Genomic DNA, 8,234 nt, shown 5'->3' on the forward strand with positions numbered 1-8,234 from the left:
TCATTATCAATGTACTTCAAGTTCGAGGTTTTAGTCACATTAGTGGCTTGTATTTATTTATTTAGAGTGATTTTTCTTTTTTTTTTCTTATGCATTGATTTTTAAGGAACTATAATCGTCATATGTCACCCTTGAAAGGCTGTAATTACAAAATGATCACACATTTCATTGCACAAATGTCATTAGCACAAATTTCATTAACAGGCTGGATGCCTTTATTCCTTTCAATGACACCCCCCACCTCTCACTAGGAACCTTGATTCAACTGGCAACAATATCTGAGAACCTTGCATAATCTACATAGAGCCTACTGGTAATAGGAGTACTGCATGTGGAGCCTCAACATTGAAGTCTTTCCCCTCACACTCCCCAACCAATATATGAAGAATTCTAATCTAAGCTTGCCCACCTTTTATAAGCCGTTGTCTGTTCTCTTTTTTGTAAATTGCACTTTAGTTTGTACTTTGCGAGTTTTCATATTTGTAACAAGGTTTTTATGATACTTCAAATAAACCTATCTATATTTGACTTTGTCTATAAACATATTCTCCCACTCCATAATAGAAATCACTTGCAAAGCTTTTTCAAAAAAGTCCCCTCTAACAAACACCTACAAAATATTGTCAAGAAGTTCTTGATCAAAACGTAAGGGCTTTACTCTAGTATTTGAAACTTTCGATGCCATCTTCTTCACATCTGCCCACAACATTATTATCTCTTCATACTTGCCTCTTGCAGTATAGTAACCTTGTACCAAAGAAAAAAAAGTCTGTGAATTAGGCTGATAGCCTAGGTTTTTCATCTTCTTTAAAGCCTTCTCTGCATCATGCATTAGTTGTTTCTTGTCAAAGAAGTTTATGGAAGAATTCCAATCACGCACACCAACAACATCTGCTTGATCATCTTTTACTTCCTCCAGCAAAAAGACCTTCAAATCTCGCTTACTTTGATTTGTAAATTCTGTTAGGGGCTAGTAGTTATCTGTTGATGATGGAATCTTAGTGTCTTTCATCTCTATGAAGAGATCTAGAGCACCATGCATGTCCCTGTTTGACACACGTAACTCAATTAGATCATCATAGCAGTTGGGATCAAGCTAAAGTCCTTCCTTCCTAACTTCCTTGAGAAGTATAGTAGCCTCTATAGGTCATCATACTTTGTAGTAAGCTTTTAGGAGTGAAGAATAAAATCTAGCTCCTACTGGAACCTCAGCTATAGTTACTTCATCAAGAATATCATATGCTTTGTCTATCCAACCTAATGCAATACAAGCATCAATCACTTGAGCACTAGGAGAATTTTATGTGGAAAAGCCTTCCTCCCAATGTACTTTGATAAGAAAATCAGCCAAATCAGAAACCTTGTCCACTTCCAAGTAGCCTTTCACGACTTTTGCACAGGCTTTCTCATTTGGAATAAGTATATGATTTTCTAGACTAACAAGCTCTCCAAACTAGCTTCTATTATGGATTGCATAAGCAAATTATCAACCCTAGCCCTAAACATGAGATCACTCTATATTTTTCTAGGTTCTAAAGACCCTCCTAACTATTTAGGAGCCTTGTCAATCATAATGGAGGTTGTTTCTTGTAGCTTATCTTGAACCTAAGGTGCATTATTCAAGTCTATACTAGACCTATGTGGATTCATCTCTACAGCTGACAATACTAATTTGTTTGTAGCTAGAGAGCTCTGAGCTACCTTTGCATGTTCTAACATTCCCAGTATAACATCAGAGATAGCATCACGATCACCAAAGTTAAAAAATTTCAAAAGAAGAGGATAAATGAATATACAAACTATACTTATACGGTTAATTTAAATGAACAAGGACATTAGATTTAGAGACTTCCAAATTTCTAAATAATGAAAGGGATAAACAAAAAAAGAGATGAATTCAGAAAAACAAAAGGTTAAAAATGGAAAGCTTTCCTAAATTTCCCAATCCCTTAATAGATAGATGCCTTCATGCATGGCACCTATGACAATTCAATATGTTCCCATGCCCATTGTGTGAATTAAACTTAAACTCATGTGTTTCAAACACACACAAACACACACAACTAAAACAAAACAAACAATAAAATCCCCTTCCATTCTACCATTTTTGCCCCTATCTCAACATTTACTCATATTTTCACCCAAACCCACCTGGCCAAAACCAAAAAACAAGAATCTCAAAGCTTTTGTAGAATTGCAGGAGTTTTCATTAATTGTACTTTTACACAGTTTTGTGGTCTCCAGCTGCTTAAAGTTATTATACCAAAAAATTCATTAATGGACACTCAATGGTTTATAGTAGCTAAAAAAATGTGAACTGTTTATGGGGAACTTAGGATATCCCAATTTATTGCAGAGTCATGACATTGGCAGGGGTGGGCATATTTTTGTACTCCTATGATATTATGCATGTAAGACAACTTTGTTTTGCACAAGCAATATGATTCATGCTACAGCCTTTTGAGCCTCAACTCCCAAATCGTGAGTGCATTTCATAAATAAATAAAATGTGTAAGGTGTAGATTATAATTGATATGGTCAAATCTTTGATGATAAGATTGGACTGATCAATTGTTGTTTTCCAATACACTCTATGTGTACCTTTAATCTTGGCTATGACTATCTATATAGATCTAGACCTGCGAGCTGGAAAGGGATGACAAAGCTGAGATTGTTATCACTAAAATATAATTAGTTGAAGGGCTCTTTGCCAAGTGGATTTGGGAATCAAAAGATCTACATGTAGTGGAATTGTCAAACAATCTATTTTCTAGGCACATTTCGAGTCAAATTTCTAAATTGAAAGCTCTATAAGCTATACTTGATCCTTCAGAAGCATGGTCTTAGGATGAAATATTGTGGGGCAGCTTTGATGCTCTCTCAAGTAATGGCTTCACCAGTTCAAAAAAAACCAATGCTCAATTCATTTTCAAAGGTCACAAGCAAGATTTCCAACGTCTTTACCAAAATGAAGGCTTCATGGAATTATTTAGGAATCAACTTAGCGGTAAAATTCCCACATAGATTGGCTTGCTAAAAGCACTTAGAAGTCTGAACGTTTCTTCTGACAAATTATCTAGCCATATTCCTCCAAATCTAGGGAGTTTGCCAATTTTAGAGTCCCTAGATCTATCGAACAATATGTTGGATGATACAATTCCCAAAGTGTTGGCCAAGACTAACTCCTTGGCAATCATGAACGTTTCATATAACATACTCTCTAGATTAATACCGGATGGTAAGGTGCTCCTCTCTTTCTTTCATGCTTTCTTGATTATTTTGATATTATTCAATTATTGGAAGAATTGCAAAATTGAAGTACAGATAAATTACTTTACTGATTTAATAGAATGGTTTATCTATGTTCTGATTTTTTCCTCCTTATCTTGAACTTGTAGGAAGAGAAGAAATACTGGAACTAAATCTACAAAAAAATTGTACAACATACATGACACATTGTGAAATATGCCTACCTTACACTAAAATACCCAAATGAAATGGAATATAGCTCAACTTCTAATGGCTACTCCTAGGGTCTGAAACCTTCTATAAGATTTTTCAAAATGACTAATTTTATTTTTTGAGATTTCTACATGTAACATCAAAGTCGGTTACTCTATATACATTTTGCTTATTCATTAACATTGATAACAAAAAAATATACAGGAACAAATCCAAAAACATAAATAGAAATACAAATGTACTTACACAATTTGATGATTGTTCTAGAGTAGAAAATATGTGTGGTAATCCATAGTGGGATCAAACTAGAGCATGTGTCTCTGTTCTCTATTTCCAATTCCATTAACATATACATTGGTTTGTAGAACATATGGCTGCTCACTTGTGTTCCCAAAGAACTCAAAATCCAGCTCACCTCTTATTAAAAAGGGTTTTGAAACCATTTGTAGGTCATATGCAATGCAAGCACCATAGTCTCTCAACCATTCATAATCACCAACATTACTGACGTACATTACCTATTTGTAAATAAATGTTTGAAGATTTTACAAATACATCAGATTGCTTAGATTTCCAAAGGAATCAGTAACATTTCCTTCCATATCATTATTCGAGAGAGATAAGATTGAAATGCCCTTCACTAGCCCAAGTTTGGGGGAAATTTTCTCTTTAAACAGATTTTTGTTAAGAAAGATATAGTTGCGCTCAGAGAAATTCACAATGGCCAGTAAAATGTCACCAGATAATCTATTTCCTGAGACATCAATGTAGAGTAGAAGCAACCAAGAAGAAGAATTGAATTTAAGCCTACCAGTTATATTGTCTTCGCTCAAGCTCAGCGACTGTAGATTTTTAAGCACGAGAATCTGTTGTGGCATCTCTTCAGAAAGATGGTTGTTTCCCAAATGCATTTCTTGCAAACTACTAAGATTTCCCAACTTAGTAGGAATTCTTCCAGAGAAATGATTGACTTCTGGTTGGAACGCACTCAGCTTGCACTTACCAACCACTTGTACTCAGCCCACACTCACCTTTACCATGTGTGTCTTCTTTGTGAATGTTTGAAATCAATTATCAACAACATTTTCTGACATGAGACAATTCCCAATTGCAAGCAATCTCATAGGAAAAGTCTATCGGCTAATAAAACAATGTCAAATTTTTAGTTTTTTTAGATTCACAAAAACATAGTGATTTTTTCCCATTTTTTTGTTGTTTTCGACTACAAGATTAAATGCCAAAATTTTTGGAAAAATTCATGATTTTTTTATTTTTTAAAAATTGGTCAGTTATATAGTTTGTAGGGATGATATTCACATCCCTAATATATTGGTTTAATTTTCATAGGTATGATATTTCATGCTTTTAAGTTTACTTATGTAGATTTTTTCCAAACAAATGCTTATGAGTATGTGTTCTAGAGCTAAGAAGAGGAAAAAATATAAATGTTTAATTCAATCATAATAAAAAATAAATAGTTTCAATTATTATTATATTTGATATACAAATAGTTTCAAGTATTATTATATTATATTTGATATATAAATTTTATTAGTAATTTGTTTAAATGTATTTTTATTAATTTTTTTAATTCATAATTACCTTTTTAAATTTAGTTCAAATAGATGTGAAGATTTAAAATTTGGAAAGAGTTTTATATTCTATTTTTCATGACTAATTTTGATTTTCTTGAATAAGTTTTAACTATTAAATTTAAATATTAAAGTACATATTAAAAGAAGTGATAGAGGGCCACACCACCCTTACCCACTTGTAATCAAGAGTGCAACAATATGGAGACCAAGAGAAATAAAAAAAATGCTTCACAAGCAATTTTATTATACTTGAAGATCCATACAACACCCACAAGATGATATCATAGATATGACTTCTTCAAAAAGAAGTTTACAAATTCTTCAACATAAGAGAAATCCCAAATAAGAGTCTTCACACCAAGAGCTTCACCAAGAATTTCTACTTTAAGAGCTACACCTTTAGAGCTTTTGAAGTCTTCACACCTTCTAGTTTTTACTTCTCAAGCTTGATTAGAAATGCTCATATGCCTTGCTTAAATAGGCACTTACCACCTAATGCATGACTTATCCACAACCTTCTAGAATTCCACCTACACAATATCCACAATCTTCTAAAACTTCCATAACCTTCTAGAATTACAACTAAGCACCACCATGTGGCCCAAATAGAAAATTACATTTCCTTTATGGATCACAAAAAATTTTAAATGCAAGATTTAAGAAACTTTCCACAAGCTTCTAAGATGCCGCCTACGCACCTCGATTAATGTAATGACAACTATTTTTCTTATTTTTCTATTTATGCCACCTATGCACCTTGAAAATAAAAATCCTCTTTTCCTTTCTTTTCTCCTTTTTATTTTTATTTTATTATTCCTCCTCTAATTTTTGTCACTTTCTCTCTCCTCCATTTTTTTTTTTTTAATAAATAAATTCAACATGTCTCCCCTTTATTTTGGATGCAAGATGCTCCTGCATCAGATTCCCCGGGTCCAAAAAGATGTTCTAATAGCTGGAAGAACATCTTTTGGGATTCAACACATAAATCCCAAACTGGTTCTTCACATATATGTCCTCCAAATCTTCAACTTGCACACTCTTACCCTTGTTTTTCTTTTTCTCCTTTACATCCACCACAGGTGTTCTATAGGTCTGTTTCCCATGCTGATTTTCAATCTTCGCAAAATTTGCCAACTCAACTCGACTGCCAACACTCAAGTTTCTCCTACCAAGCGCTTCATTCTACAAAGGAATCAAGGAAAACTTCCTATCACTTCTCAATTGTAAACACATTCCTAACACAATCATGCATAGCCCTGCAATCATACTGCCAAGGTCTACCAAGTAACACATGACAACTGTTCATATCCATAATATCACACAATACTTCATCCTTATACTGCCCAATCTGAAAATCAACAAGGCATTGCTCCCTCCCTTCCAAAGCATGCTCACCTTGCAACTAGCCAATTCTATAAGGACAAGGATGTCTCAATCTCTCAAAACCAAGTTTTTGAACCATCTCCTCAGCAACAAGGTTATCAGTACTACCACCATCTATAATTACCTTGCAAACTTTCCCACTAGAGTTACAACAAGTTTTGAAAAAACTAGTCCTCTGACAAGAATCCAATGTCTTCTTACCCATTAGTACTTGCCGAGCCAACAAACTTTCTCCTTCCTTAGGCTAATTTTCCTGGACTTCAACCTCATTCACAATACTAGCTGTCCTACCAATAGAACGTTCAAAAGATCTATGCCCTTCTTGACCACACTTGAAACAATTACCTCTGAATACACCTCCACCTATCCTTCTTCTTTGTTCCATAGGTTTTGGTTCACTTTCTGCTTTTGGTTTAGCTTGTACCGAACTATCTTGCTTCTCCTTCCCTCGGGAACTACCTTGATTCTTCCTCTTTAGCTTCGCCTCTGCTCTCAAAGCATACTGATAAGAATCCTCCACTGTTGAAATATTTAGCATACCAACCTCATCCTGAATATTGAATCTCAAACCATTAATGTACCGTGCTACCTTCTCCTTTGACAATTCTCTATGCCCAGACCGAATAGTCAACTTGTAGAACTCCTCAGTGTAATCCTTCATATTCATATCCTTATGTTTTAGATTTTGCAACCTCTTAAAAAATTCAAGTTCATAATTAGTCGGAATGAACTTTGCCTTTAACTTAGTCACCATCAATTTCCATCTAGTGATCTTCATTTCACCTTCCTCTTCTCTGTCTCTTTGCAGTTCCTTCCACCAAAGAGCAGCATGCCCCTTCAACTTAGTTTGTGCCAACCTTACTCTCAATGGATCTTCAATACCCTCAAGCTCAAAGTAGTCCTCTAATTCATCAATCCAATCAATCAGGTCTTCAGGATTCAAAGTACCTGAAAAATTAGAAACCTCCATCTTATGCTTCAACTTCAACTGAGATCCAGGTCGAGCAAATTGAGTAGTCCTAATTCCAATAGGTCTCTCCTCATGATCACTTCTATCCTCACTAGCAGCTTCAAAGTCTTCAGCAACTTCGTTATATCTGTCTTCAGTACCCACATGCCTAGGTACACCACCCAAAACACTCACAATTTTAGCAATCATGTCACTCTTCATCAATGCAATCTCTGACTTGACCTCTTCTCTTATCTTCTCTAAGATTCTTTCTTCCATCGCTTCACTAAGGTCATCATTTTCCTTAGGGTCCAATCTTCTTGGAGGCATCTTTCAAAAATTTAGCAAACCCTAAACAAATCCACCACTCTAAGAGATCAATCAGCCACAAGATTAACCTTCTTTGCAAATCCTGGTGTAAACTACCTCATGTTTGATGATCTATCCACACACTCAAGAACTCCTTCTCTAATACCACTTGATAGAGGGCCACACCACCCTTACCCACTTGCAAACAAGAGTGCAACAATATGGAGACCAAGAGAAATTTAAAAAAAAAAAAAAATGCTTCACAAGCAATTTTATTATACTTGACGATCCATACAACACCCACAAGATGATATCATAGATATGACTTCTTCAAAAAGAAGTTTACAAATTCTTCAACATAAGAGAAATCCCAAATAAGAGTCTTCACACCAAGAGCTTCACCAAGAATTTCTACTTTAAGAGCTACACCTTTAGAGCTTTTGAAGTCTTCACAGCTTCTAGCTTCTACTTCTCAAGCTTGATTAGAAATGCTCATATGCCTTGCTTAAATAGGCACTTACCACCCAATGCATGGC

General features: G+C 34.8%; 1 pseudogene; it reads right to left on the bottom strand.

Moving 5' to 3' along the window:
* Positions 1-390: 390 nt before the first annotated feature.
* On the bottom strand, positions 391-4,373 carry LOC149571133 (pentatricopeptide repeat-containing protein At1g03100, mitochondrial-like; annotated as a pseudogene).
* Between the last annotated feature and the right edge of the window lie 3,861 nt (positions 4,374-8,234).

Source organism: Cupressus sempervirens, chromosome 2 (genome assembly GCF_028749045.1).
Source record: "Cupressus sempervirens isolate cs-2001-9-10 chromosome 2, ASM2874904v1, whole genome shotgun sequence".
In the NCBI taxonomy this organism is placed as follows: Eukaryota; Viridiplantae; Streptophyta; class Pinopsida; order Cupressales; family Cupressaceae; genus Cupressus; species Cupressus sempervirens.